This window comes from Mya arenaria, chromosome 9, assembly GCF_026914265.1.
Source record: "Mya arenaria isolate MELC-2E11 chromosome 9, ASM2691426v1".
Taxonomy (NCBI): Eukaryota; Metazoa; Mollusca; class Bivalvia; order Myida; family Myidae; genus Mya; species Mya arenaria.
Genome location: NC_069130.1, coordinates 7757092 through 7768058, shown reverse-complemented (window position 1 = coordinate 7768058; position 10967 = coordinate 7757092).

The following is a 10967-nucleotide window of genomic DNA, read 5'->3' as shown; positions in this document are numbered from 1 at the left end:
ATAGTAATTGCCCCTAATACATCATAAGAAAATATCAAACGTATATGAATTAGAAAATAATGTTTTACGACACACATAGCGTTGGAGGGAGTGAAAGGAAAACAACTATTTTTAAACAGGAATCAAGGAAATGTACCAAACAAACATGAAAAATAATTTACATTTAAAATAGTAAATGCCATATACAGTTATGTGGATTTGAGCCTTTCTACTCCCAAATTATATATAGTTAAGTATCATGTATGGATAGTAATAGTGTTTTGAGCTGCCTGACTATGTTATCTGGCTCATATATGTGTCTTACCTGTGTCTTGAGGATAACTCATGAACTCCTTTGAGCTATTAAGAGCTATTAAAAGCTACTGAGAACTACTAAGAGCTACTGAGAGCCACTTAGAGCTACTAAGAGCCACTTAGAACTACTCAGAGCCACTTAGAACTACTCAGAGCCACTTAGAACTGATGAAAGCTACGGAGAACTACTTAAAGTCACTAAGAACTACTTGGAGCCACTAAGAACTACTCAGGGCCACTTAGAACTGATGAAAGCTACGGAGAACTACTTAAAGCCACTTAGAACTACTCAGAGCCACTAAGAACTGATGAAAGCTACGGAGAACTACTTAAAGCCACTAAGAACTACTCGGAGCCACTAAGTACTGATGAAAGCTACTATGAACAACTAACAGCTACTGAGAGCTACTTAGAAGGGATAAAAACTATTTAGAGCCTCGTAATACTGGGAAAAGCTACTGAGAACTACAAAGAGTAAGGACTGATAAAAGCTACTGAAAGCTACTATTATAGCCACTAAGAACTACTTAGAGCTACTGAAAACTACTAGGAACTATATAAAGCCACTTTAAAGGCCCGGGGAATAGTCTTAAAGGTAGACAGTCAGAAAAATGGCCACTTCACTTGACCTCACCGAGCTGTCTGCTAGTAAAGGCTGCCAGTACATCTGTTTAAATATACAAATAATTAACAAACAAAAATTGTTTAATGTATCATAAACATATCTTGTGAATTTCAAGTCTCTCAAATAGTTATAAATACTACTTTCAAATATATTTTTTATGACTGTCAAACAAATTCAAGTTTCCCAGCAATGTTGATTGACCGATCTTGTAAGTTCATGACCCTCTAAAAGCTAAATGATTTCACTACCAATTCCTGTTTCCTACAGGTTTACTATCATAGTATGGGAAACATCCGTTATATTGGGTTATATATACTATCAAATGGCTTATTATAACACAATTTGTGGAAGTAGTGGTCATGGTATATGAAACTTTATTTATCTAATCTCAAATGAGAAACAAATGGACGATTTTTTCTGTACCACTCTTATCAGAAGCATATAAGCCCACAAGCCATGTGAATGTTTACAATAAAAACTGCTAACCAGAGCAGGCCTCATAAACCCGATTAACCACATCTGCCATATAGGCTTAATGGCTCTCCGGTTGGATATTTGGGTTCATGAACCCCGGCCTTTAAGCGTCTGCATGGTAACTACTAAGAGCCACTTACAAGTGAAAAGTACAAAGAGCCACTAAGATTTACTATGATATATTTAAAAGAACAAGAAATATTATGATGTAATGAAATAAATGATTATCAGATTTAAAATTCAGTAAAAAGCTTATTCTCAAAGTGTTGTATGTACTTGCATATAAAATAAATTGTTCATAGTAATCTTCTGCAGTGACAGGTTGTCATATCAGGTTGTTCGTAGATAAAGGGGTCACGATAGACCCATTATCATATTGATATACATATACAATAAAAATGATTAAAAAATCAATTGAATTTGAAGGACGCGAATGAAAAGGGACGAAAAGGGCTCGTAACATTTCAAAATGGTTTATTATATTGCTAAAACTTATTCGGTTTATATGGTATGAATCTCAAAAGTTGGATCCACGATATTAAATTATACGATTATATTTTAATACATAATAGAATTAAATTAATTAAGCTATTTTTTCAACATGCTACCTCATAAAAATCTTATAAACTTATGACTTTTTAAGCTCTTAGAAGTTTTTAGTAGCTCTTAGTAGCGCAAAGTAGCTCCACGTACATGTAGTATTACTTATAAGTATATCTTAGTAGTTCTAAATTGCGCCTTTAGCAGGACTCTGTGGGGGTATTCATCACTCCTGTGACAGTTGTAGCTTTGACTCCTCTATGTTTTTCAAAATTAAAGCCATTAGTGGTACTACAAATATAGAACGTGAACATAGTCGAATGAAAGGTAACGCGAAACTTAACAGGAATTAAGAGCCTTAAGAGAGTCATATATCTTTGAGGAAGAAAAGAGCCTCTTCCCTTAATTCTGGTAATTCGCGATCAAATCCTTTTTGCGAACACGTTCTTATGGGGCTGATCAAAAAGTTTTGGGCACAGCGTATTGTGTATTGTCTGAATAAAGTAGAAACAATAATATTGTTTGACAGTCTCATTCCAAGTGTGTATCTTTTGCTAATATTCACGCCAATGGCGTGCTCGTACATTGAATTATACAAGAAAGGCTCAACGCAGCGGTTACTTCCCTTTACTATGACCTCACTGTCTCATTCGGAACTCCTTAGCCATTTTTATCGAAAACAACCTCGGAAGTATTTGGACGGTTTACATACTCAGAAATCTATGCTTAAGTCCGCCGCAAGTAGATCGCGTAGTAATTTAATTTAGCAGTTAAACTTAATGACTTAACTCTTGGGAATCTTAACTATGTTTGCAATAATAATTAACTTCACTGGCAATTAATTAAAACGTAAACACGTTCAAAATATTCTAAAAAATATAATTTTTAGATATGAAATATTCTGTGTCTTCTTTAATATAAACACACAAATGTGGCAACGGGATAAAATAAAAAATTCTTTTCCGTTAACAGCTAAATTAAGCTAATTTTCGTACATGTACGTGTTGCCAGATATCAAGGGATATCACTGCATAGGAGATTGGACCCGGGGCACTTGATAAATATAGCGTCACCAAAACATGTAAAAATATTAGACGACCGTTCCTGCGACTTAATTTCTAACAATGAATGTGAGCGCCAAAATAAAAGAAATCAAGCGTAGAATTACCGAAAAGAATTAAAGGTACTAGAGTTAACTCCCTTATAATTAACATTTTTAAAGCAAAACATGCACATTAATTATTGAGATTGACGGTTCCGAGTGTGTTATTTAATTTCTTTTTATCATTTCTACTACATTTATATAGAAATTTGCAATTGTCAAAATAAATAATGATCAAAAACTTTTTGTACGTTCAAAAGCGTTATTTTAGCTCGTGTTTATTCTTTTCGACGTCGAGGATGTCGAGTAATTTGCATCGCCTTGATTTTGTTGTCGTCGACCTTGTCGTGGTCTTTAAAGTTCGACGTTGAACTAAACTCTACAATTGGTTTTAGGTGTTGGAATGAAACTCGGTACAGATGTTGCCAGAGACAGTACACACATGGATAGCAGGGTACATAACTCTGGCCCCAAAGCTTATATAACGATAGTTATGTCCATTGTTTGGTCAGGCGAGCGCTGGGGTTATCTCTGCGGAGCTCTTGTCTCTAATTTTCCTGAGATGGGCACCAACTGTCGGATGCATTTGACTTTAATTTCATCGAACATAAGAACATATACGATATTCAAAACCAATACGGTATAAAGATCTTCTGTGTGCGCCATCATGATATTTAATTTTAAACTTGTCACAGAAACTTTCTTAAGAAATGTCGCCATTTTCATACCATGGCCGGGTTTCAAAACTTGTTATTAGAAAACAATATATCACGTAGGATTAATCCTCTTGTATTCATGTTTTTGGGGAGAAATGCTTTAAACAAATATCTCATTTGAAATAAAACAAATGTTTGTATATTATTTTGAAGACAACGCACATAGACTTTTGGACAAGCCCTCATATATTCAGTCAACTAGAATTCAACTGGCATTTTGCAGGTCCAGCCAAACCAATATTTCTGAATTTAGACTTTTTTTGTCGTTCTTACCTCCGATGCAACCCACTTCAAAATGTATTAATTAGAAAATATAGGGATATTATCTTATTTCAGTGTAACATCATATCTTATTTCAGGAGTGCCATTGAAAAACATATTTTTACGAGTGGGGAAAATATAGTTTTGCCATGGTTAAGAATGAAATGCAATACTAACTATGAAATCAACAAACATATATGGTTATTTTCGAAGTTTTGGTAGTATCTTAATTTATTTTTCTGAATACGTGTACCCCCTTTTCAAAAAGACTGATCCCTACGGCGCTACCAATGCCCCTCATGTAAAAATTCAAGCTGTCAATTTTCTATTTCCGGTTCGTGGAGAAACAGTCCTCGAATTTTTTATAGTTTATTATTCACTCGTTTTTAAGTGCAAAAACAATATGAACATGAATCAATGAACATTTATTTATGCATCTATGCTCCAAAACTAACGAAAGCACATGGCGAAATTACTACGCCGTCATTTATTGAATACACATTTGAAAAGTGTGCAAAACAATTGGTGCTACTAATTGGATATAGACATTTTTTAGATTAAGAGTTTGTTTCATGATACATTGGTATTCAGTCATCCCTACTGTAAGAGACCAGTCTGATACGCTTGAAGACCAGGTAAAGAGTAAAGACCACGCTAGGTTGTTGACCAACTCTTAGACGTCGGTGGGGTAAAAAATCATCAGTTTATCTGTTTATTGCTGTGTGAATTTCAGGAAAAATCGAATTACGCATTTCAACGGCAAAAAGGCAAGACCTTAAGTAACATTAGGAAACGAAGCGACCGAGATTTCTTATTTATGAAAAAAATAACTTCTAATTCTAACCGACTAAGTGCAAGCCATTTCAAAATTGCACCAGGCTTTAAAATAAGCGTTGGCACTGAAAGTGTGTCTTTTGCATACGCAATAAGTAGGCGTGGCTACATGCGCATGCGCAATTATAGCAATTTACTTATTTGGATTAATTCGAAACGATTACTCACAAATATGAAACTGATCAATTTTGCGCCCCTGATTGGCTGGAAAGGTATGGCAATCACTAACTTATTAAGACACCGACCGTGTTGTGTGAACATGAACAAATAATATCCTGGATACAATCCAATGAATAAAAGCATAAACTCATTGGGATATCTGAATAGAATACGGCTGGTGTCTTGCGAACTGATAGAGGCACATACTTCTGACGTGTGCTTTTGTGATATTTTCATTATTATCGGAGAAATATGGAGTTTAATCAGTGAAATAACAGCACTGAAAACTTTCACTGCAAACTAAGGAGTGAAAATATCAACTTTAAGAACTACTTTAAAATTCAATTGTAGATACTTCTTTTGTCAAAATCGACTACGTTAATTTTGAAAAAGAATATTATGTTCAAATAATAATTGTATCTCAAAAACAATTGCCTATGGTTTCTTAGATAGTTTCCTAGATATTTATTACACAAGTAACCGTTTATAACAATACTTAAGTGAAAAACTACAGAAACAAGCTTAATAGCCAAAAGTTTAAACATAAACCCCGTTTAATGGCACAGGGTAAACGCCAAAGACATAGAACGCAAAAACAAAAAATCACAAACAAGAAACATGGAACAACGACACAAAACTCCACAAACAGGACTGTGCATAAATTATACAATAAGAAAACAACCAAAAATACTAGGTATGTTTATCAAGGATTGTTAAAAAATAGATATGTGTTTAATTTTAATGTTTAAAGTCTATTAAAATTAAGAAACCACAATGTATGTATTGTTTGTCGTAGTGGCGTATATTTACCAAAACTAATGTTCGAACATAAATGTGATGTTATATTATTTATTTTTTAATAATATCTTTTAAAAAATGTCTGACTTCTGAATACGAACTTTCTAGAAAATTCACACAACAATTAGCGTATACACTAAACAAAAAAACACGTCAACGAAGCATGGTCTTTATTCCAACTTGGAAACGACCCGTCTACAAGCAGATAAGAATGATTTCTGGCGGTGAAGTTGATTTAATACCCATGTATCATGAAATAAACTCTAAAACTTAGAACATTGCTTTTAAGGAACATAAATTCAATGATAAAAGTTAAATGATGATTGTTTATATAATGTTAGCGCTAAAACAGAAGAAAAGAATAAATCCTAAACAAAATCTTGAATAACCTTTATTCGCAAGCCGGTGTTGGAATGACAGTCTGCGTCATCGGCCATTGGAACTTCGCGTGAGGGGTTCCCACGGGTGCCTTGGTAGCAAAGAGGTATTAATTAAGGGGTTGGGGATATTGATGTTTTTAAATTCCAATACATCTCAGAAAATAAGCGGAAAAGAAACAGAAATTTTGTTAATTTCAGAGTTCAGTGTTTTTATTAGATCGTATTTAATTTCATAACATGTTTTATAACACTCGTGAAACATACGACCTCACACTGAAATCACCAAATATTTTCTACATGTTTCCAAATAAATACAGGATGGACATTTTGCTAGCATTAGGTCTTCTGAACATCTAATATTTACCGAAAAGGTCGACAACAAACATTGTTCAAAAGAATGTTGTTTAATATTCTCCCAAATTATCCCATTCACATACCCCAGTGTGTAAACCATGTGATAAAATACGCCAAAAATGCTACGTCGGATAAAGCTAGATAGAGCTTCGATTGAAGATAAAGAAACACAGATAAATTATCTTTTTATTGACAATTTTAAATAAAACAAAGGGCAGTCTATGTCGCTTAAAGAGCCCCGCCTTCGTTTTATTACCGGAGTTTAATAAAGTGAATTTTTTCCTCAAACACTTCGACAAACCTGTTTTCAAAAAATTGTTTTGACAGTACTCCATCAGGCAGCGATTTTGTGGAAAGGTTGTCGAAGTGGTTTATGAAACTTAAATCTCAACCAAACTCTGGTGAAAGACCAAAGACGGGACTCTGTATGCGTCGTTGACTGCGCTATGATTCATTTAAAAAGGTAAAGAAATTGTAAAGTTATCTTTGTGTTAAAGTCTTCACTCGAAGCAAAATACTGCCTTCAAACGACGCGTTTATGACGCAATCTATTACGTGGTATGCACACACTGAACCCTTGAGTAATAATCTGTCATTGTTGCGAAGTTGCTATGGTCCCCGATATTTCGATGTGTTTGTATAGACTTAAATAAAGTGCTTGCTTGAATGTTAACCGCTTTTTACAAAAGAAAATCGTTCACGTAATTCGATAATAAGAATACTTTCAACGACTGCAACGTCGGTCCACCAAGTCATTGCAAGTAAATGACGCATTACAAGAAGAGTGGGTTTGATAGCTGTGGCAAAGAGGTGGCAAGGGGTTCGGGCAAATGTTGACTTTATTTGTTAAGAACGTGGAAATCCGATGACTGATACTCTTACTATTGTACTCGGGTATTGACACAGACATATTCTGTAATTGGTAGCGGTTTTCAGCAAATATTTGTGGACAAACCTTACACGTTTGTTAATGTGAATAACAGATTTTTAAATGTGACAGTGGGCGAATATGTTTCATATTGCCTGAGATGACACGTTCTATATTTCTAACGGATTTTGAAAGCAAATAAAGTGGGGTGTTTTGATTGATTTCTTCTGTTGTTTGAAGATCGTGCTTGTAATGTTTTAGAAACAAGTTTAATATTACCACACGAGGAGACATCTTAACCATATACAAGACGGGACCTATACTTACTGGGGACCACATCAATATACTTGAAACTATTAGGACAGACCTAGTAGTAAAAAAAACGCTGTTAAAGATACAGACGGTTTGTTGACCTTTTTTTAAATTGTGAAACATATTTATAGTGATTCTACTATACCATGTAATTATGATTTGTGCAGATTTGAATATTTTTTAAAACTGGAAAATAATTTATTAATAATTGCTAATGCATATTTCACTGTTTTAAAATAGCACAATAAAATATACAGGGACAAGTCTGGTAAGTAATACCACAACTAAGGACGCAATTCTATACCAGACACTGAACCAGACACACGCAGCGTCCAAACAACACATATGTTGTTTTATAATATGAAAGCATTACCGTAACATTTCTATAAATCTTTGATAAACAACTAACTTAAGACAACAAATTAGATACTATGAACCAGGAGCGACATCCGCAAAATCTTGTACTATTTAATACAGTAGAATGCTGTACATGCAAATGAGCCTACGACGTGATTATTATTTAAACGGCTGTTTTAGTAAAACTGCAACGCAAGATAAATTTATATGTTGCGGACACTGCGTGTTGCTCTCGATCTGTCTTCTTTGCCTTGTATAATGTCATGAGCCCTCTAAGCGGTTATGCTAATGAAATTTGATTATGGCTGAATGGGATCATTAGTGGCACTTTATTCGCTCAAAGCACTTTACTGGTCATTACGGTTTATTGTGAGTTACATATACGTTATAACCGAGTTTTTATAATATTCATAGTGTTTTTGGTATTTGTCATAATTGTTATTTCACAGTGCCTGAAAGACTAAGTCTATGAAAGACTATGGTCAAGACAAAGACGGATCACTAGATAAATACAATTAATCCTGTTGATTCGTCTTAAATTTGTGGCGGCTAATCGTAACGGAAGTGCATTGTTTGATGGCTGTCATGTGTCTCAACTGGTGCAGTTTGGGTAATATTTGTTTGCTTTAAAATATCACTTGTACTTTCCACACTGACGACATTGCAATGGTAGGTCAATCTTAAACTTAAATATGCAGTGATAAAGAGATGGCATGTGTGTTTTTTACTTCGTGGCCACGACTTGATACTCGTTCCCACGAATAAGTATGTCATGGCAACAACCCTCATTATCGTTCCCTTGACTTAGTTATCTCCTAGCTACGACTTACTTTTTCGTTCCCACGACTTTGTATGGTGTGTCCTCGACTAAGAGATGACTTAGTCGTAGGATAAAGATAGTTAGTCGTAGCCACGAGATTATAAATCAACAACACATACACATGTAAAATGCCACTGTTAACATTTCACTTCTTCAAAAAGCCAAAAGACAAAGGTATAGAAGCTTCAACAAAAAAGTCACAATGCAATACATGCGGGTAGAATAAACAAATAGCGGTAGGTATTTGGGTCAACGTCTTAAAAACGATCATTTAAAACAAGAAAAAACATAATTAAATGAAATTTTGTGATATTATAATAAACCATGTCGTTATATGTTTGCTTGTACATATGCACTGTGTTGTTTATGGAGTTTTGTGCTGTTGTTCCGTGTTTCTTGTTTGTGATTTTTCGTTTTTGTGTTCTATGTTTTTGGCATTTACCCTGTGCCATTAAATGGGGTTTATGTTTAAATATTTGACTACTGAGCTTGATTCTGTAGTTGTTCACAAAAATATTAAGATTCTTATGGATTAAGCTTTGATATCTACCTAAATAATAAATCTAAAAAAGGCATTCAAGCCTATAAATACCTTAAACATAGACATCTTAACGACACTTAGCTGATAGATAGTAAAGATACCAGATCTAGTCCGTTGGGACACAGTTAATGTCAACAGCACCTGTAAAACAAGATAATGCTCAAAGACCGGATCCATGAAATATAGATGATGCGTTACAAATGAACGTCCATGGTCACGTAAGGATATACTAACTAAACAAACAATCTGGTCCTTCAAGGAATCGCAACCACAAATCAGCCAGCTCTATGATAGCTTCCTCATTAACACTAATGTTAAACAATGATGCCTGGTGACCCTACACAATTCTGTTATCAATCGAAAGGAAATTGCGCACTCACATGAGTACTAACATGTTCAATAAGTGATGAAAATACAATTCGTATATATGCTCTTAACTTCAACTGAAATTGGTTGTAAAGCGACATATTTGCAATATTTCAAGGCTGAATAATATTGAGTTACTTTACTTTATACTTAGGTATACTTATTGTATGTTCATTTCATGCACATAGATCCTGTTTAAAAGATGCTTAATATGGGGTCAAAAGGTATACAATTGTTTTTAGATATTATTGAGTTGGATTTCAAAGAGTAAAGTTAAAATAGATTTTGATCTCAGCCAAGCCATTTCTATATGATCCATTTTCAACCACGTTTGCAATCAATTATGTGTTTTCTTTATTCAAGATGTGTATCCGTTTGAAGATATGATCTAAGAACACTCTCATCGCTTATTTTTAGAATGTCAACTGAATACTGATCAAAGACAAGATTGATAAAATATTTATTCATTTCACATAAACTGCCATGGTCACGTAAGCATGTACGAATAAAATACCAATTTAGTAACTTAACATCTTTTATAACTTGAAGAAAAATAAGCAGGTGTTACACTGAATAGTTATGTTTTATCCTTTGTCTCAACGGAGAAGAAGTATTGTTTTCAGTGGGATGTCCTACGATATGGCATTCAAATACCAGAAAAAAAATCAGGGGAAATTTCGAATAAGAATAACAACTACTCAAATGAAACAACAAGGGCTTACATCTTTTTATAATAGTTTCAAACTCATATAACATCTTTCGAACACACAACTACTTGAGTGTTTTTTTCGGCAAGTTATTTTAGGTGTTACGACTTGGCATTTTCTATTAACATTCTTACACAGTGCAGGTAGGTGCCGCTATTGTCAGGACTGTTGCCAGGCAGAGGCTGGGATTGGTTACCTTTAGGTAGGGAATGAATGACCCAATCATTGGATCAACAATGCATTTGAACGCAACTGTTTCTGAAAATATCAGCAAATTATAGTAGTACTTAAATTAGATGATAAATATAATACCTCCTCTAAGCAATACTTTCTAAAGATTTATCCTTTCAAGCTAGATTAATTATAACATTTTTACCAACTACACATCAATGTACCATGCTGTTATTCCCATGTATGTAATGCTACTTACAATTTTGCTATTTAAATGTATACGATTAT